Source organism: Neophocaena asiaeorientalis, unplaced genomic scaffold (genome assembly GCF_003031525.2).
Source record: "Neophocaena asiaeorientalis asiaeorientalis breed wild unplaced genomic scaffold, Neophocaena_asiaeorientalis_V1.1 scaffold171, whole genome shotgun sequence".
Lineage (NCBI taxonomy): Eukaryota > Metazoa > Chordata > Mammalia > Artiodactyla > Phocoenidae > Neophocaena > Neophocaena asiaeorientalis.
This window is the reverse complement of record NW_020174013.1, coordinates 9,460,300-9,481,069: the sequence shown is the minus strand read 5'-3', so window position 1 is coordinate 9,481,069 and position 20,770 is coordinate 9,460,300. Positions and strand designations below refer to the sequence as shown.

The 20,770-nt window shown below is 46.1% G+C and overlaps 1 protein-coding gene across 1 annotated transcript in view; it reads right to left on the bottom strand.

Annotated features, from left to right (window-relative positions):
- Positions 1-20,770, bottom strand: part of PRKCE (protein kinase C epsilon) — a 646,138-nt gene that overhangs the window by 119,996 nt on the left and 505,372 nt on the right. The gene's annotated exons all lie outside the window — the stretch shown is intronic.

The window sequence follows — 20,770 nt, the reverse complement described above, 5'->3', positions numbered from 1 at the left end:
ACGAACCCATGTCCCCTGCATCGGCAGGCAGACTCCCAACCACTGCACCACCAGGGAAGCTCCCAAAGTTGCTTTTTAATTTCATAGTCTTTAACGTCTCTGGCGCCCAAGAGGGGAAAAGAGAAACACGGAAGGGAGGAAAAAGAGGATGTCAGCCCTTCAAATCTCCTGGAAGTAACTTCAGTTGGAGGGAGAGGGGCTTGCAACAATGGGAGGAGATGCAACGACAATGGGTGGCAGCCTCTTTGTCTGCACTTCTATGATCAGAAGCAGCAGTCAGCTATGAGGCACAGAACCCTGATATCTGGAGGACACAGTCTTTTTTTTCTCACCCTGGTTCTCACACGCTGCATGCAGGCTTCTCCTGGAATATGTGTTCTGCTGCCTGCCATGGGGCTGGGAGTGGGGGATGGGCCACTGCAATAGCCCTAAGAGTTGAACTTGACTGAAATTAACAGTAATTTACTGTTCAACCTTTTCCTGGAAGTCGCATGCCTTCAATAGACTCCAGAGTTCCAAAATAGTCACATCAGGCAGATTCTGCCAGTGCAATTGTTGTCCAGGTGGGGAGACAGATTCCTGGTGCTCCCCACTCTCCCATCTTCTCAGAATCCTTTCTATTAATTTTATTTTGATTAAATTTACATGAACATATTTGGAAGATTACACTAGTTATACAAAGCTTATTATGAAAATTAGCACCTCTACCCCCATACCTTCCATGAATTGCTGCTTCCCAGAAGCAACTAGTTTCAAACAACTTTAGTTGATTCACGTGGTATTTACTTCCACATTTCTGAGTAACATTCTTATAATGCTGTTTATTGATTTTTCAGTTCTAGATATTACCTGTTGATTTCCCACTATGGAAAATGAGGATTTAGCTCTTTTTTAACCCCTGGCCTGCCCCATCACACTTTTCATTCTTCTGTCTTCCCAGTCTAGTTATAGTATCATTTAGTCAGGTCACTATTCTGTGTTTACATTTTTTGTGAGTTTGTAAATGCCAGTTCCAGCTGAGACATAAAGTAAACTTTGATTGCTTTACCTTTTCCTACATAGTGTCTTGTTTTCTCTGGAATTAATACTTGCCTTATTTTCCTATTATTTTACTTTTTGACAAACTCAACTTCAAACTCTCTCCCAGTGGTGTAAATCCCTTATTATGTTCAAACACATTTTGTGTTCTATAGATTTAATATTCTCACGGAACAACATTCTGAGTTCTCTGATCTGTTTAAGTCAGTCCTTTTTGCCCTCTGCACTTGGCACACAGCTGTTGTTCTTGGAATTCCTTTCTCCATCATTTTGGGGATTTCCTTCTCCTTTTCCTTGTATTGAATCCCTTGCTTCCTGGATCTTCTGTTTTCCCAAAGTTTCTGAGAAAGGGTGGGTGGGAGACAATTTTTTAAACTTGAATATCTAAAAATGTCTCTATTCTACATTAAAACTTGATTGATGGTTTGTCTTGGGTATAAAATGCTATATTTAAAATAGTTTAATAGAATTTTGAAAACATTATTATATTTTGTCATACAAACTTGCTTTTGAGGATTATGAAGTCATTCTGATTCTAAATGTTTATATGTGACATATTTTTTCTTCCTTTCCAGAATCTTGGGAGATTTTCTCTTTGATGTTCACTATTCTGAAATTTCATGATATGCATTGGAGATGGTCTATTTTAATCCATTGTGCTACAAACTTGAAAAGCCCTTTAATCTAGACTCTCATGAGCTTCCTATCTAGGGAATTTTCTTCTATTAGTTATTTGATTATTTTTGCCCCTTCTCATTGATCATCATCTCCTGGTATTCATGCTCTTGTTTAGTCCCTCCAAAACTGAAAGGCATGACTTGTGTGACCTGCTGGATATTGTAGAAGTGATGAGGGATGATATCCAAAGCCAGTCATGAAAGACATTTCAGCCTTTTCCTTGGTATCTTGGATCACTTGCTTAGTGAAAACCAGCTGTCATCTCAAGAAGACACTCAAGCTACCCTATGGAGAAGCTCACATGGTGAGGAACTGAAATCTTCAACCAACAAGGACCACAAACTTGCCTATCCTATCAGGGAGTCACCTTGGAAGCAGATTCTCCAGCTATAGTCAAACCTTAAGAAAACTACAGCCCTAGGCAATATCCCCACGAGAAACCCAGAGCTAGAACCATTCAGCTCCTGAACTCCTGGCCACATAAACTAGGCTGTTCTCATTCATGGGATAAAGTTTGAAAAGTCTCTATATTAGACATCTATCGTTTCACTTGTTCAGCATTTCTTCTTCTGATGAAAGAATATCTCTTCTCCTCTGGGGAACCATCTTTGTGGGTTGCAGGGCTTTCTCCCTCCCCTGACTGCAGCTCAAAGGATGAGTCAGACCTGATCAATGAGACTCATTTCCAGGACTTTGCTGGAACTATCACATAGTGAGTGATTACTCAACCCACAGAAGGTAAAAGCTTGGAGCTGCTGGTATCCACCCCAAACTGTGTGGAGAGAGCCTGCTCAAAAATGAAGTCAATAGAACAAAGCAGAGCCAGTAGAAAGGCAGTGTCTTGATGAACAGCTGGAGGCATGGAATCTAGCCAGTACTAATGTTATATCACCTCTTGAGCCTCCCAGTTACCTGAACCAATACATTTCTTATTGTTTAAAAAAAAAATAGGAGATCTATGTCTTTGAAGTGCTGTATCTGCCTCTTTCCTGCCTCACTTGTTAGGTGTTTTTTTTTTTTATCATAACTGATGTTTACTTTTAACAAACATTTTTCTGCATCTATCAAAATTATTATATGAGTTTCGCTTGTAATTATTAACATGATGAATTATATTGATTGATTTTGTAATGTTAGTTTTCAACCATGGATAATTTTACAAGAGACATTTTTGCTTGTCAGAAATGGGGGTGGTGGTGCTACTCGTATGTAGTGACTACAGGCCAATGATGCTGCTAAACATTCTACAATGAACAGGTTGGTTCCCCACAACAAAGAATTATCCAGCTCCAAATGGCAATAGTGCCCAGGCTGAAAAACTCTGGGTTAAATCAATCTCACATTACTAGTATAACCCAAATTGTTTGATATATTTATTTGATATATACAGCTGGGTCCAGATTGCTTTTATTTTGTGCAGAACTTTTGCATCTGTATTTCCTGAGTGAGATGGGCCTGTAATTTTCTTTTTCCAACTATGTTTATCTTACTTGGATATCAAGATTTTGTTAGTCTCACAAAATAAGATGGAGAGTATATACTCTTCCTGTTTTTCAGACGTATCTATAAGATTGCAATTATTCATTCCTTAGATGTTAGGTAGAACTCACCAGTGACATCCACAGTTTGGAGTCTCTTCTGTGGAAAGATTTTAAACTGCTGATTCAATTTATTTTATAGTTCTATGATTGTTCAGAATTTCTATTTTTCTTTAAGTAAGCTATATTTTTCTAGGAATTTAGTTCGTATAATTTTCAAATGTAGTGAAAAAAATTTCATAGTATCACTTTATTATTTTTATAATGTCTACAGAATATGCAACGATGCGCCCTTTTTAATTTATAATATTTGTTATGTATGCTTTTATCTTTTGTTCTTGATTGGCCTAGCTAGAGGCTTATTATCTTTATTAATCTTTCCAAAGATCAATCTCTCCACTTCTAAGTTTTTAACTCTTCTCTTTTGCATGTTTGTTTTCTATTTCATTAATTCCTGCTCTGATTCTTATTCTTTCTCCCTTCTACTTTCATTGTGTTATCTTGCCATTCTTTTCCTGACTTCTTGAGATGGATGGTCTATTTCTGTTGTCTGTTGTTTCTTTAAGTTTTCATTCACTCGTTTCCTTGTACACCTGATTATTTCTTTTATCAAAGACTCGTAGACTGTATGTAAAAATTATTTTGAGGAACAGTTTTACTCCTAGAATGATGCTATCCTCCTATACAATGGATCTTTGCTTGTTGATCCTGTCAAGGACCACCTTAATCCAAGTTAAAGACTTGAGGTATACTAACCTCCAGATAATGGGAAGGAGGGCTGCAAGCTGGTGCCAGAGCTGAGTTATTTCTGGTTTATTCTACCCTGAAGACACAGTGAGGAGTGCTTTAAGCAGAGCTCCTGATAACTTCTGATAAGCTCTTGGCTCTGACTTTTGTCCCCTTCTCCTGACTTCATGAGGCAACTAGGAGTTCAGGTTGTCTTTATAGCTGTTTACCCAGGTATATTATCTCAAGGCAAACATGGCTTAAAGTGGCTTGTCTCAACTCTCTGGGTTGTCCTTGTCTCCCAACAATTCTTTAGTATTTGTCAAATTCTTTGATGTTTCTAAGATAGTTTTTAAAAATATTATCTTACTTCTTCAGCTGTTCTCAGCAGGAGGGTAGGTTGGAGACGTCTACTTCATCATAAGAGGGGAAGTCTTACCATGTAACTCTTATACCTTTTGATTTGTAAGCCTTGTGAATGCCTCATCTATATAAAAAACTTTTAAAAATAGAGATTGCCACTTCTGGTGTCCTGTTTTGCATGTAAGGAGCTTGGAAATTGACACTCAATCCTAACAACAAACCAATCCTTGTTGGATACATTAGAGAGGTGAGGGCACAGGGCAAACCACTGCCCACAGATTAGAAGGACAGACAAGTGAATACAGGGAGTCTCTGCTTACCGGAATAGAGACTCATGAATGGAAACATAATGAGACCCAACGCTGGGGTAGGAAAACGTGAACTGTAATGAACAAATTGCTAGAATCTCAGTGCACACAAGTTTGAGGGTTAAAAAATCCGGGGGGATGCAGTCATGGGGTGATCCCACACTTTTGTAAATTTTATTTCCAGGAGCTTGACCAGGTTTTCATAGTAAATATCAGAGAAAAAGAATATAGGTCAGAAACTCTGACCTACAGAAAGAAAGGAAGTGCACTGAAGAAGAAATAAGTGAAAGTAAAATAAAAACTTACATTTTTCTCATTCTTAATTGAACTAACAGATAACACTTTGTTCAAAATAAAATTATATATAGTATGTATAATGTATATGTTACTCATGTATGCTTAAACATAAATGAAATGAATAACAGCAATGATACAGGGGATGGGAAGGAGAAAATAGGGCTATTTTTTATAACATGTTTTGTTATAACATGGTTCTCATACTACCTGTGAAGCAGTATAGTGTTATTTAAAAGTGGAATTGGATTAATTGTAAATGTATATTGCAAACTCTAGGGCAACAACTAAAAAAAAGCATACACACAAAAAAGGGTGTGCTAAAAAGGGAGAGAAAATAAAATAATATAAAATGCTCAATTAAAAGCACAGAAGGCAGAAAATGAATAGAAGATAAAAATAGGGAAAAAGAACAAAGGCAACAAATAGAAAATAGTAACAAATATGACAGATATTAATCCAACTATAGCAATATTCACTTTGAACATTAATGATATAAATGCATCAATTAAAAGACAGAGATTGTCAGAGTGGATCAAAAAATATGAATCTATGTTGTTTGGACAACTATATGTTGTCCAAAAGAAACCCATTTAAAATACAAAGATACGGGCTTCCCTGGTGGCGCAGTGGCTGAGAGTCCGCCTGCCGATGCAGGGGACGTGGGTTCGTGCCCTGGTCCGCGAGGATCCCACATGCCGCGGAGTGGCTGGGCCCGTGAGCCATGGCCGCTGAGCCTGCGCGTCCGGAGCCTGTGCTCCACAACGGGAGAGGCCACAACAGTGAAAGGCCCGCGTACCGCAAAAAAAAAAAAAAAAAAAAAAAAAAAAAAAAAAAAAAATACAAAGATACATACAAATTAATAATAAATGGATGGAGAAAAATATACCTTGCTAACACTAATCAAAAGAGAACAGGAGTAGCTATATTACATTCAGAGAGAGCACACTTCAAAGCAAGGAAAGTTATCAGGGATGGAGAAGTGCATTATATAACGATAAAGGGGTCAACTCTCCAAGAATAACAATCCTTAAAACAGAGTAACAAATGATGTAAGGCAAAAATTAATAGAATGGCAAAGAGAAATGCGGGAATCCACTGTCATAGTTGAAGATTTTGATACCCCTCTATCAGAAATGGACAGAACCAGCAAGTAGAAAACCAGTAGGACACAGTTGAACTCAACAACACCATCAAGCAACTGGATATAATGGACATCTATAGAGTACTTTATCCAACAACAGAATACACATTCTTCTCAAGCTCACATGGAACATTCACCAAGGTAGACCATATTCTGCACCATAAAGCACAACTTAACAAACTGAAAAGAATAGAAATCATATAATGTCTACTCTCAAACCACAATGGAATTAAACTAGAAATCAATAACAGAAAGATAACCGGAAAATCCCCAATTATGTAGAGAATAAACAACACACTTTTAAATAGCACGAGTCAAAGAAGAAATCTCAAGGGAAATTTTAAAATATTTTGAACTCAATGAAAATGAAAACCCAGATATCAAAATTTGTGTGATGCAGTGAAAGCACTGCTTTGAGGGAAATTTATAGTATTGAATGCACATATTAGAAAGAATAAAAAATGCTAAAAAAAATTGAAATCGAATTCATGTCTAGAACAATATAAATAGTAATAACTGATTCATGAAGAAATGTTTTTAAATAAAGAAATAAGCCAATGAGACTAAAAGAAGGTGAATCAGTAACAAAAGCCTCCTTCTCTCAAAAGATACCAGGCCCAAATGGCTTTATAAGGAAGCTTTGTTCCAAAGAACAGAAAATATACTATTTGTTTCAGACAATAGAAAGAGAAGAAAGGGACTTCTCTGGTGGTCCAGTGGTTAAGACTCTGGGCTTCCATTGCAGGGGCCATGGGTTCTATCCCTGGTTGGGAAATTAAGATCCCACGTACAGCAGGGTGTGGCCAAGCACATTAGTCAGATTTTGCTGTGATAGTGCCATGCAACAAATAACACCTCAAATTCCAGTGATTTACAGTTATTTCTTACTCATTTGTCTATGGTCACTATATACCATATAGTTCTATCAGTCAATATAGAAAACATATTTAATGAAATCCAACACTCACTCCTGGTAAAACAGACAAACAAGCCAGACCTCATAGCAAACTAATATTAGAAAGTAATATGAAAAGAGACAGCTTTCAAAAACCGATAGCAATCATTATATCTAATATGGAAACTATAGGTTTGCTGGTAAACCAGACAAATCATGACTGTCCACTACAATGAACTCTATACAAATTGTCCTAGTTGTCTTTACTATGGTAGATTTGAAGGTGGGAAGATAAGGAATTCTTTGACTAATGGCTTTTATTTTCTCCATGAAGCAATAGGCAAAGTCATCCGCTGTAAGTGGTGGGGTAGGAAGAAGTTGTCAAGGGTTTGGTGAGAGGGGAAGGTAATTAACTAATCATTTTCTAGAGTGAGGGAACAAACCTATTTGGGTACCATCCAAGGATTGCCAGGAAGAGTTAAACGCCTACCGTGTTTGTGGTCATGAACATAAAGAGAAATTTGTGAGTCAGAGTTTGTGATTTTTCTCAAACAATTTTCGGCTGCTCAGGGGTAAGCTCAGTGAAATTGTTGGATTTAAGCAAGTTTGGGATTTTGCCAGACAAGTAACACTAAGTCCCAAGGAAGCTGACAGTGCTTGAAAGGTACAACGATGATGGAATCTAAGCTAGGTAGAGAGGATTGGGAAGACAAAAGAAGAATGATAGTGGAAAAGTGATGGGCTCAGTGGACTGGCAGTCGCAGACTCCTTGAGGGGATATAAAAGTAGGTGCACTTCGGCCTAGGAGGTTGTGGTGAGGGTGTGAGGCTTGTAGTTGAATTTCAGAGGTGCTGTAGTTGCCAGTGTTGAATAGGAATGGGGTGACCATAGGGGTGAGGGTGGTGGCTGAGTTGGAGTAGAAGGAAGTTGGAGTTGGCGCCAAGAGGGGCAGGGAATGGGGAGATCAGTGTGTTAGATGTGGTGCCACATGGATGTTAAAGCCTCTTAGAACGAGGGCAGGAATGAGAAACAGTGAGCCAGGAATTAGAGTCTTCAGTGAATGAGGGGAAGAGCTGGGAGGTCAGCAGAGGGACAACGACGGCAGACAATATTGGTGAGATGGATTCAGTGCCGCAGGAGATGGGATTTTGAAGGAAGGAATAAAAAGGCTTGGGAATGTCAGTGGGGGCCAAGGAAAACACCCACCCCAGTTTTAGACCAACGGAAACCTGCCTCCACCTGAGAGGGCTGCAGGGGACAGGCAGAATTCTAAGAGGGCCTGAAGGGACAAAGAGGTTGAAAATGTAGTGGAGCTTGCTAAAGGTGGGTTTCAGGTGATGGAGGTCCAATGCACGGGCTTGGGAAAGAAGGAACAGAAGAGGATTGGATAAAACTGGGCCCAGGAGGGCTTCCCTGGTGGCGCAGTGGTTGGGAGTCCGCCTGCCGATGCAGGGGACGAGGGTTCGTGTCCCGGTCTGGGAAGATCCCACATACCGTGGAGCGGCTGGGCCCGTGAGCCATGGCCGCTGAGTCTGTGCGTCCGGAGCCTGTGCTCCGCAATGGGAGAGGCGACAACAGTGAGAGGCCCCGTGTACCGCAAAAAAAAAAAAAAAACCTCTCTTGATTCCTTGGCTTGGGGGTTTGGAGGCCTGAGGTGATAAGGTCTTTATCAATATAAATGAAGGTAGATGGTGGAAGTTGAGCTGCTTTGGGGGGGATGATCCCCCCCAGTGGGTCCAGAGGGAGACAGTAGGGAGGAAGGGAAGCTTCTTGGAGGTGGTGTGGGTTACAGGCTCACAGCCCAGACCACCTCTTCAGGCTGCGGTGGCTTCAGAGGGCAGCAGCCTCAGGGGCAAAAGTGTCTGGGCTGGCTGTTTTGAACATCCCAGGCAGAGATAAGCTCTAGAGGAGATGGTTTAACCAGCAAGTGGGGTCATGTCCTCTTATCCCTGCTCATAAACAATAGATTCCAGGAATGCTGCTTGCTTGGGATGGGCCCAGAGGAGCAATCTTGGTGGGTCACATAAATAATAGTTCCAAGGAGCCCCCTTAGGCCAAAGCTGGGGAGGAAACGCACTTAGAAATGGTGGATGCTGGCTCTCCCTAGGTCCTGAAGACAGGCGGACAGGTTTCTCTTTGCACACCGTTCTTGGAGACTCCCCTGTGTCCCATGAGGGACCATCCTAGGAACGTTTGGCATCGCTGCCCTGCCAATAATCCTGTGAGGCAGGGGTGTGTCTCTACTTGGCCTATGCAAGAAACTTGCCCAGTGTCCCACAGAAAGTGGCAGAGCTCAGAACCCGTGCTCCTTGCACTGTTCCTCCCTGCCTCTCATTCAATTCTTCGAGCATTTATGGGGCACCTACCACGGCAGTGACTCAGCTAGAAGTCAGGACACCCTGTCCACAGGAGGACAGTTTCACAGCCCTGGTTGTGCACCAGACCACCTTTAAAACCCTCCACCCTCAGATCTGACTTCACAGGTTGAGGGGTGGAGCCCAAGGATCCACATTTTTACTTGAATGATACTTGGAAATGACAACGTCACTTCCCATTTATGTGGGGGCCTCTCGGGCCACCTTGGGGGTTGGAGGAGACTGGTTTCCCTTTCTAGGCAGGCAAGAAAAGCGGAGTGGCCTGGCTTTCATCTCTTGCAGCTGGCTTCAGCCTTAAGCAGGAGTGAAAGAGGCAGCCACCCCCCATCTCCTCCAAGGTGCCTGGAATTCCACAGTCAGATTTATTCCTTTGGGTTAGGTTTTATCTCCAGCTAAAATGGTCATCTCTTTGTTGGGGTTGCGGGGAGCACATCAGCTATTACCAGTTGAATATGGGTGAGTTTGTTGAATCAACGCACTGGGAGAGTAAACAACAAGAAAAACAAATCCTTAGTCAGGACTAATTGTGCCAGCTCACAGCCCAGACAAGTAACAGCGAGAAAACCAGACTGGGACCCACCCTTGGGAGCATCTAGAGGAAAAGTGGGGAGAAAAGAGGAACAGGCTCAAAACCCAGGGGACTGCGCTGGAGTCTCAGGGGAGGGCCCTGCGGCAACTGGAGACCCACTGGCGCACACAGGGAATCCAGAGGGTTAGAACAAGGATGGTTCAACCCCCGGACTGGCTACTGGGGCAGGTGATGGGAGTCCTGAGGAGGCGGTCCCAGGGGAGGGGCATTGTGGACAAAGCTCTCCCCTTGGCCTGGGAGTGCCAGGGAAGGCTTCCCAAAGGCCTTCTGAAGGCAACTTGAAAGAAGACTCTGATTCAGTGGCGGGTGGCTGGGAAAGGAAGGGCAGGAGCAGAGGGTCAGCCAGGGCACAGGCAAGTCTGTGCAGAGGCCCCTCCATTTGGGGGAGGGGGCCGCCTTGAGGTGAGGCCGGGCCTAGCCGCTGTCTGAATTCTTTGCTAGCTGCACTCCGCACTCCCTTCTGCCGCTTCAGAGGTGGCAGGAAAGGCGGGCGGAGGGCAGAAGTGCTGAATCACTGACTCTGCAAACCTGGGGCACTGCCCTAGCCGGGCCCTCCCTGACCCTCAGAGGAGTCTGCCCCGAGGCTGCAGGGCCGGGAACCTTCTCCCTTCTACCCTTCAGGTTTCTGTGACTGGTCTAGGAAGGACACTGATGTTAGACGGATTAACAGGAGAAGAAAACACTTTAATTATGCTGGTACCTACACACAGGAGCCCCACAAACATAGGAGACTCACGGCACGGACAACTGAGGCTTCTATAGCATCCTGAGCTAAGGAAAGGGACAGGGGCCTGGGGCTTTTTGCGGGAGGAGGCAATCCGGGAAGGTGAGAGGGGAAATGTAAGGAAAACTAAGTTTGCCCTGCTCTGCAGTTTCTCAGGTGGGAAAATCTCTCTCTGGTAAAGGCTCTCTTCTGAGAACTGACAGTGGACACCCTCACAAAGGGAGATTTCCTATAAATTTCCCTACCAAAGAGTAACTTCTACTCTGTTTTTACAACTTCTCCCATATCTCTGTTTCTCAAACTAATCAGCTCAATGTGATCCTGGTGCCGAAGACACAAATTTTGGGGAGGCCGATTCCATTCCCCTTCAGGCCTCTTTCCCTCCCACCACCCCTCACTCTGAACATCTTCTACAAAATCAGCTGGGGGGTTAGAAGGATTAGTTTGTCGTGATGGAAAGAGGAGCTGATTCCCCAGTCCCAACTCCTGGGCGCTTTTAACTCCAGCCAAGCACCTGGCCTGCCCTGGCAGGTTATTTTCTCCCCCCTCTCAGAGGTAGCTGGGGACCACAGTGCCTCCCCGGGCAAAATAAAAAGGTAGGTTAAAGAATTACAACATAAAAAAAAAAGTCTAACTAAAAAAGAAAAGTCCAAGAACAACAGGAAGCTGATCAGGAAGTTCCCACAGAAGATGATAATATTTGAGAGTCGTGCTGAAAGCAGAGGCTAAGGACAGAGGGCGTTACAGGGACACACAGCCATGGTGGTGGTGATCGTGCCACCCAACCCTCCACTGCCCCTTCTCCTTTCGCAGGGTGTCCCTGGGCCTGCTGGCCAGGCCCTGCCCACTCCCAGGGGCCCCAGGCACACCCCTGCTTAAACAGGCACACGCACACAGGTACAGGCACACACACGACAACTCCTACACATGCTCGCGCAGATCCACCCGTGCACACGTGTGCTCACGCCAGCTAATGCTTGTGCATGGGGAACCTAGCTCTGCACACAGACGCAGAAAGGGCAAACCCTCAGAGGGGCACAACTAAAGAAAGTGACAGTTAGACGGTAGCCCCTTCCTCTCACTTGCTCTTTTTTAACCACCCCTTTCCCAGGCAGCCAGGCCTCTGATGGCGTTTGGCTGAGAGGCTTCTCACAGTGTCCTCCATCCCCTCCCCACCCAGGGCAGCCCTCCTTGGGCCGTGTCCTAGCTCCGTCTTCCCAGACCTGTAGTTCTCAAACTTTTTGATCTCAAGTCCTTTTTATGCTCTTAAGAAATATGACGACCCCAAAGAGCTTTTATCAATGTGGGTTATATCTACCACTATAGTGGCATTGTTTTCTAGTTGTACAAGTTTCTTTACTGTGAGCTTAATACAGGACAGCTGGATTCTTCTTTTCTTTTTCTGCGGTACGCGGGCCTCTCACTGTTGTGGCCTCTCCCGTTGCGGAGCGCAGGCTCCGGACGTGCAGGCTCAGCGGCCATGGCTCACGGGCCCAGCCGCTCCGCGGCACGTGGGATCTTCCCGGATCGGGGCACGAACCCGTGTCCCCTGCATCAGCAGGCGGACTCTCAACCACTGTGCCACCAGGGAAGCCCCAGCTGGATTCTTATATGTGCTTCTGCATGAAATCTCTTGTGTGTTTTGGTTGAAGCATGGGAAGAAAGTCAAGTATCCCAGAGGTAGGTAGCTGGAAAGAAAGACTCTCGCAGATGCCCTGTGTCAGGCAGCCCGTAAAGTGTCTCCCAGGGCTCCCCACTGCCTGATCTTCATACCCTTTGTAATCCCCTCCCCTTGGGTGTAGGCTGGGTCAGATGACTCACTCCAAGGAAGTGAGTGGTACAAGTGGTATGGCAAAAGTGATGGCATGACACTCTGAAGATTACATCCCAGAGAGACTGGGGCTTCCGTCTAGAGGGGGCCCTCTCTTGCTCTCTTGCTCGGAGAGAAGTCAGCTGCCATGTTCCAAGCTTCAGGATGGAAAGACCCACCTGACAAGGGACAGATAGAGGCCTCTGGCCAAAATCCAGTGAGGAACCGAGGCCCCAAGTGAGGAAGCTCCTCACTGAATCTTGCCAACAACCACGGCCTTGAGCTTGGAAGCTGAGGCTCCCCCAGGTGAGTCAGATGAGACTGAAGCCCCAGCCGACACACCCTGACGGTAGCCCGGGAGAGACCCTGAGGGGAGGCATCCAGCTAAGTCCTGACTTACTGTGAGATACTGTGAGGTGATAAATATTTGTTGTTTTAAGCTGCTGAGTTTTGGGGGTGGTTTATGACACACCAAGAGATAACTAACACATTCCCTGAAAAAAATCTTAGAGAGCCTCAGGAGTCGTCAGACCTCACTTTGAGCACTGCTACTCTAGACCTATCTATCTTCAGCTGCTCCGGTGGATTTTCCCAGTCAGTATCTGCTCTTCTTTCAGGGTCCTGCTCTCAGCTGATTCAAGGAAGAGTGCTGGTAAAGGACGTAGGCCAGTGACAGGTGATACGCAGGTGATGTGCATGTAGTTCCTGTTCTTGACGTTGCTACTTCTTCATAACAGTAGACTTCCAGGCAGTGGGCAGTGCATGACAGATTATGACGGCAGGTGGGGACAAGGTTTGAGGTAATAGTCTGTTCCCTCCACAGCCATCCACACTCTGCCCACCCCCATCCCAGTGCCCTCTGGGGAAATCAAACCGTGCCAGGCCCTAGGTGATCTTAATCATAAATCATCCTATTTCCTCTAACATTTAGGTTAACGCAAAGACAGCCAGAATCTTTGCTTTCCAGTCAGTGAAAAGTCTTCTGTCTGAATCACCACATGTTCATACAGGCCCCTCTGTTTGCCTCCAAAGTTCCCAAACTGCTGGTGTCACAGGTCGTTTTACAGACGGAAAAGCTGAGGCAGGAAGAAGAATCAATGGTGTCCAATCAGGGCCCCACTGTCTGTAGTGGAAGCAGGAAACCAATGTTCAAACAGAGGAGAATCCCCATCTACCATGCGGAAGGGAAGGTGCCTGATTGCCTGTATCTTCCTGAGTCTGGCTTTCCTACTCGCAAGAGTAACACCAACCTTAGTGATGATGCCTCACATCCTAGACGCTTAGGGTGGTCTAGGCTTCCACCATTGGCATGTGCTATTGAGGACTTGAATCCTGGACACCATCTAGACACACCAGCCCACTGCAGAGGAAGGCAGAAGACCCTGGCCCAGGAGGTGATGTGACCAACCCAAGGTCACCCAGCAAAGTTGGAGACAGTGCCGGGGTGTCCGACAAGCCTCTGCTTACCCTTCCCCCCAGCTCACAATCTGATTAAAGCTTGTGTGGGGCCCACCTCCTCCCCCAGGCTGTAGGGTCTGTGAGGACGGTGCTGGGCTCGCAGCACATGGAACTCCACAGAAGCTCAGTGATGATTGTGAATGGATGAGGAAGCTGGCAAGCACTTGAGTTTGGTCTGTGCCCAGGGTTAGAAAGCTTTGCTGTGGCTAGTATTAAAGGTTAGCTTCTGGGCTTCCCTCGTGGCGCAGTGGTTGAGAGTCTGCCTGCCGATGCAGGGGACACGGGTTCGTGCCCCGGTCCGGGAAGATCCCACATGCCGCGGAGAGGCTGGGCCCATGACCCATGGCCGCTGAGCCTGCGCGTCCAGAGCCTGTGCTCCGCAACGGGAGAGGCCACAACAGTGAGAGGCCCGTGTACCGCAAAAAAAAAAGGTTAGCTTCTGACAAGGTCAAGGTTAGAGGGTCAGTCTAGAGCCAGGATGAGGTAGTCAACTATAGGAGAGGGCTAGGGAGTCAGGCTTTGCTGGGGGTCAGCCAGTCTCTGGCAGGGTTTAGAGATCCATCTGGCGGGGATCAGCGGTCAGCCTTTGGCTGGGGTGAGAGCTCCGTCCATGGTCAGAACCTGCTCCTTGCAAAGCTAATGATCCTCTGTGGTGCTTCGCGCTGCATCCCTGGAACCCCGAGCCCTCCTGCCTGGTCTAGAATGTTCAGTGTCCTGAGCAGCAGATGACGTCAGCTCTGGCTCCAACAGTAGAGAGGGCTTTTGAGTGGCACCAAGGATCACACTCTCGGTGCTGGGGGTTGGGATGACCTTGCTTCTAGGGCGTCGTCCTCAGCAGCTGGCCTGGGATGCAGACCCTGCATGGAGGGTGCAGGGACTAAAAAGACTTCAGACCCTTGGAGGCATTTCCTGTTTTCCAGTGAACTGAAAACTCGGCTTCCTGCTTAGAATAGTCCATAGGGATGGTTTCTTTTTTTGGTGGTGGGAGGGGTGTCTGAGGGTAGAGGATGTAGGCTTTGCTGGGCTTGAGGACCAGCTGCCAGGGCCCTGCTAGGAGGTGGCACAGGGAAAAAGGTGGGAAAGGAGAGTAATAAGAGTCCCCAGATGCTTCTGCCCGATTTCCCAGCCGCACCTTCCTTAGTGCTCACGTCCATAGTCTTTAGAGAGAGCAACACAGTGTAATGCCATCAAACAATCGTATCATTTCACAAGGAGGTGGAATTTCTTAGAAGAGGGAAACCAAAAGCACGCAGGACCTGTGTTGGGACAACGGCCAAGAGCCCAGTGGGAAGAGCAAAGTCTTTGGCCCCAACTGGAGGCAGATATAAATCACAGGCTTCGACCTGGATCTGCCAGGGGCTGCCTGCATGGCTTGGAGAATTTCCTGACTTTGCCTCAGAACCCTCACTTCTCAAACGGGGGACCTAATAATGACCACCTCCCCAGTGGAATGGTGCCCAGCTGGCCCAGGGAAGGCACCTCGGCAGCCAGTCTCCTTCCCTCCGATGCAGGGCAGAGGGGTACCTGGGCAAGAGATAGGGGCACATCTGTTCCCAAGCGATCTAATCAGCTCCACTTCTGCCAAAATAATTCTCCTAGCAGCTGCTGCTGGCTCCTGCCCAGGCCCCTGCCTCCCCTCCCTTCTACCCCTGCAGGCATATCCTGGTCTCTAGCAATCACCCCGCTCTCCTCGCTTCTTTAACTGCCTGTTGCCTAGTGATTTGGTGATTTGGGAGAACAGACTCTCCTGCTCGGCCCCAGCCCCCTTGCCTGTGGCGGCATTTATCCTCACCAGGCTGGACTCTGTCTTCTTCCCCTGCCAGGGATCACCCAGGAGCCCTCACCTCACCCCAATATCCACATGAGAGACAGTTTAAACACCCCCAAGCACAGCTGCGATGGGTGCAATGCAAAGCAGGGCCATTTAAAGAAGGACATGAGCATGGACCACGATTTTGAAGGAGGTATTGACCAGAAAAAGGCCCTCTGATCCCACCCCTACGGTGGGGCTGAGCTCGGGGGGAGGAATTGGCCTTGGCTAAATGGGAGGGCTACAAGGGAGGGACTACCCAGTCCCCCCCTTGCTCTGAGTTCATATGCTGTGTTGTGGGTCACTACTGTTGCCTCTTAGTGAACAGTGCCCACTAGGATGGGCCTTTGGGAGTGGGACCTCCTTAGAGCGGCTGACACGGCTGGGGGCACAGAGTCACGGACTCACGTTGCCAGGGCAGTGAGCCACTGCCCATTCCTCCCTCCTGGTCTTTCTCCTCCTTTACGAGTCCCTCTGCCCCCTTGTTCTCTCCTCCCACTCTCCTCCTGCTCTCCAAATTCACACCTGGCCTTCCACGTTGTTAGGATGGTGTCTTTGTCAAGGGACAAGGCTAGAGCATATTTTATTTAACAATAACTTGATTTATAACAAAAAATATTCAGCCCTCTGGTCTGGACCTCCATGTGTACCTTTGCTTCAAACCTTAGGGGTGGCCTGGATCTTCTAACACATTATATAATTCACACTAATGGTCGTGTTTCTTGCTTACTGTCTGTCAATAACCCACCCCCACGTAAGATTTGTAAGAATGCAGATTTTTGTTTAGTGATGTCTAGATGAATGGCTGGCATGTAGTAGGAACTTTATGAACATTTGTGGAATAAATTTATTGAATGAGTGGATGAATAGTTCTGTCACCTGTCCTATGTGTAAATACTATGTCCTGTCCAAACAGCTTCTACTGGGTCTGAGAATTTGGGCAATTGATTTTATTGTAGAATGGGCATAAGAATACAACAGTTTCCTGGAGTTGTAAGGACTAAAGTTATATAATTTCTGAGCCTCAGTTTCCTCATCTGTAAAATGGGGATAACTAGAATATCTATTCCACGTGCTTTTTTTGTGAGGTTTTAAATAGATGACTTACGTGAAGTACTTAGCACAATGTCTGGAACAACGAAGATAATACATGTTACACTTAAGTGATTAACAACCTAAAGACGGAAGCATGAAGGGTGAAAATCTACAATTGGTGCCCAGAAAGGGCCCTTTCAGAGCCTCTCACGACAGCCAAAGAGGGTAGCTGCTCCAAAGTGCAGAAAGCCTGAGAAGCAGTGAGGTTTGCAATTGTTTACTCAGCATTTGGGTCCTAGAACTGAGGCTGGTCTGATCTCAACCCTCAGGCAGTGTCTACCTGACCCTGAGAAAGTAGGCAGTGAAAGCTGAACTCCCCCATCCTACACAAAGACAAGGGGGTCTTTACTCAAGAGGAGGGTTGGGCCCTCTCAGAGATTGTACCACCTGCAGAGACCATCACACTACTTTAAAGGATTCCGGGACCTTGACAATCCCCTGCTGAGACATGATGTGAGGGTTACCGCAGCACTGCCCTTCTCGATCAGAGCCCAGCCCGCATCCTGGGAAGAGCGATCTGGTATAGACAAGAGCCACCTTTCTTTTTTCTCTCTGACTTGTGTTCCCCTCCTCATTCCGGCGTCCTGCCCCTCAGCACTCCTGGGCCACCTGACACACCCCACGCCATGAAGGACCCTCTCTGGGGGCAGCAAGGGAGCACAAGCTGCAAAGACAAGGTCCCGACTTTCAAACTTACAGCAGGAGACGAGACCGGGCCTGATACAGAAGAGCAGCGTAAGGCAGACGCAAGGGACAAAGCCCTGCAGATGAGGCCAGGGAAGTCCGGAGAAACGGGTCAGGTTTGTGTTATCCAGGTAGGCTTCCTGGAAGAGGCAGTGGTGAGAGGGCACTGAAAGATGAGAAGGATGTGGGGAGGAGGAGAAATAGTAGCAATGAGACAGACAGGAGGGGAGGGATCAGGGCACAACCTTGAAAAGAACGACAAAGCCTTTGAGGACACGACATAAACTGGTTGGAATCAAGTAGGTCCAAGATGGCTGAAGGTTCGACCTCCTGCAGACCTTGAGTCTCATGATATGCTCACCGTAATGCATTAGCATATGCTCGGCGACACCCTCCCAGGTGCCACGACAGTTCCGAGGCAGAAAGTGGGCAGTGGCCCAGTTCCTAGAAATCCTTACTCCCTTCCCCAAAATAGTGGGAATAATCCTTCCATTCGTTAGTCTATGAAATTACCCAGCCCATAAAAACTAACCCCATATTTCGGGGCCACTCTCACTTTCAGGGACGGACCACATTCTGTCTGTAGAATGTATATCTCTCTAAGGAAACCTGCTTTCACCTTTTACCACTATGACTCGCTCTTGAATTCTTAACCCTTACCTGGTGGCCCATCCCAGGGGCTCACCCAAGACCTGGGACATGACCATCCTCTCAAGCCCCATTTTTTTTTTTTTTTCCTGCAAAGGCAACAGTACTAGGCACAGCGCTCTGGAGACTTTTATCTCACTGACATTTCAGAACAGGTCTTTGAAAATTCAGTCTTGTTATAGCCATTTTATAAACGTGGAAACAGGTTTAGAAAGGTAGTTACCTGCCCAAGGTGAAAGCAATGAAACCAAACCTTGCTTGTTGTGGACTGCCTAAGCCAATTTTGTGATGCACACCCTGGGCTCTTTGGGGTAGATCCCAGTAGCTGCCAAAGGGGAAGCCTAGCTGCCCCCTAATGACCTCACAGACCACATTCAGAGATATGTAGACATTTTGTCAGCAAGCAGGCCCTGAAGAGTCTTGGGGCCGCTCTGAAAGCTCCATGAAGTTCCAGCTGTCTGTCTGGATGTTTCCAATAGTGTCTCGCAGGAAAGGTCCACCCAAGGCAAATGCCACTCTATTCCAGCCATAGGATCAGGCTGTCTACGGGAGTAAGAGAACCAAGATGCCTCCCGGACAGCAGGGAGATGCGGACAGCTTACAGATCCAGCCTGGGTGCCAGCCCTAAGGGTGACAGAACAAGGGCATTCTAGATTTGGGGGGGGGAAACTTTTTTACTGACATACAATACATACACAGAAAAGTGCACAGATCGTAAGGGGACGGCTCAATGATTTATCACAAAGTAAACATACCTGTTTGCCAGTTCAGAACACAAAACTAAAGAAGCTCTCCAGAAGCCCTTTCATGCCCCCTCCTAGTCATGGCCTCTCCTCCCCCAAGGGCAACCACTAGACTGATTTCTAGCAGCACGGATTGTCTATTTTGTATTTTATGTAAATGGAATCGCACAGTCTGTACAGTGCCTGGCTTCTTAAACTCAATACTGTGTGGTGAGGTTCATCTATGATGTTGTGTGTGGTTGTAAATCATTCATTCTCATGTCTACCTAGTGTTCTATTGTATAAACATCCCCAAATTCATTTTTTCACCGGATAAATTTTCTGTTGCGTCAAGGGTATACATATTTAGCTTTAGTAGATACTGCCAAAGTTTTCCAAAGTAGTTGTACCACTTTATACTCAAACGTGAGACACTGAAAGTTTCGGTTGTTCCACATCCTTAGTAAACCTTGGTAAGTCTGCCTTTTTGATTTAGTCATTCTGGTGGGTGTGAAGTGGTATTGCAGTTTGATTTAAATTTGCATCTCCCTGATTACTAGGGAAATTGAAGGCTCTCTAGTTTCTTATATCCTGGTTTTTTTTTTTTACTATGGAGATTTGTCTTAAAATATCTTTGCCAATCTACTTACCTCATACATCACTAATGTCACCTTTCTGACATCCTTTATGCTAATTAACAAGCTATGGGTTTCCTTAAGAATCCTTTTCTAGCATTCTTTATGCTAATAACAAAACCCCCAGGAGTGGATGGGAGTTAAAAGAGAGCTGAAGCACTTGTAGTACCTTCTGAATAAACACTGTCTACTTATTCAATCAGCTGTCCATCCCTGGAGGGTGTATTCCTGATTAGGACAGCTGATCTTCCTTCAGGTCTAGCTTAAGGCATACCACACGAGTTGTATCACTGTCTGGGCTAAAGAACTTCAAAGTGAAAAACAGACTTCGTGATGTGGCTTCTATGCTTTCTTTTCACTCCACCTCTCTGTGACCGCAAGCACTATGGCGACACATGCCTTTCTTTTCACTCCACCTCTCTGTGACCGCAAGCACTATGGCGACACATGCCTTTCTTTTCACTCCACCTCTCTGTGACCGCAAGCACTATGGCGACACATGCCTTTCTTTTCACTCCACCTCTCTGTGACCGCAAGCACTATGGCGATGCATGCTTTGTGGTTCAGTAATTTTATTGCATGGAGATCTTCAGGCTCCTAGTAATCCAAGCACTGGACTGTACTCAGGTACGAGGAAATAGAGAAGGACCAATCTTCCCAGAGATTCCCTCTGCAAGAAATCTGTTAGACCTGCCGTTTCTCAGCTCGGGGGCAAAGCCACACAGACAGGCTCTCCTCAAGGAGCTCCGGAGCCACCTAACAACACTTGTCAGGGACCAGTGGCCATGGCTTTCCTGGAATAGGCATGGCAGTGCTTGGCTTCCTCTCCCAGAACATGGCTGGGATTGAGGGAAGAGGTTCCAAACCAGGGACTCTGATCAGCCATTGACCTTTCTTATAGCTTCTGTGTGACTTGTGGAGCACACAGATTTTGGGAGGATGGATTTCCTCATCTCCGGGACTTTGGAGCTGTCTCTTCTGGACCACTAGACAAGGGAGGCGTAGACTGGTCATATTTCATTCAGTGAAATGCTTGGAGGTGTCTTCTGACCTTGTAAGAACAGCATCTTTTAATTCAGTTCTTTTTTTATTTAAACTCAGACACACTGGCGGGAAGCTTGCTTCTCCTGGGATGGTCACTTACTTAGAAACAGCTGCCTGAACCAGAGAGAAAAACAGATAAATACAACCTTCTTCTTGGAGTGGGTCTGGAGGTCCATGCTTACATCTCCAGGT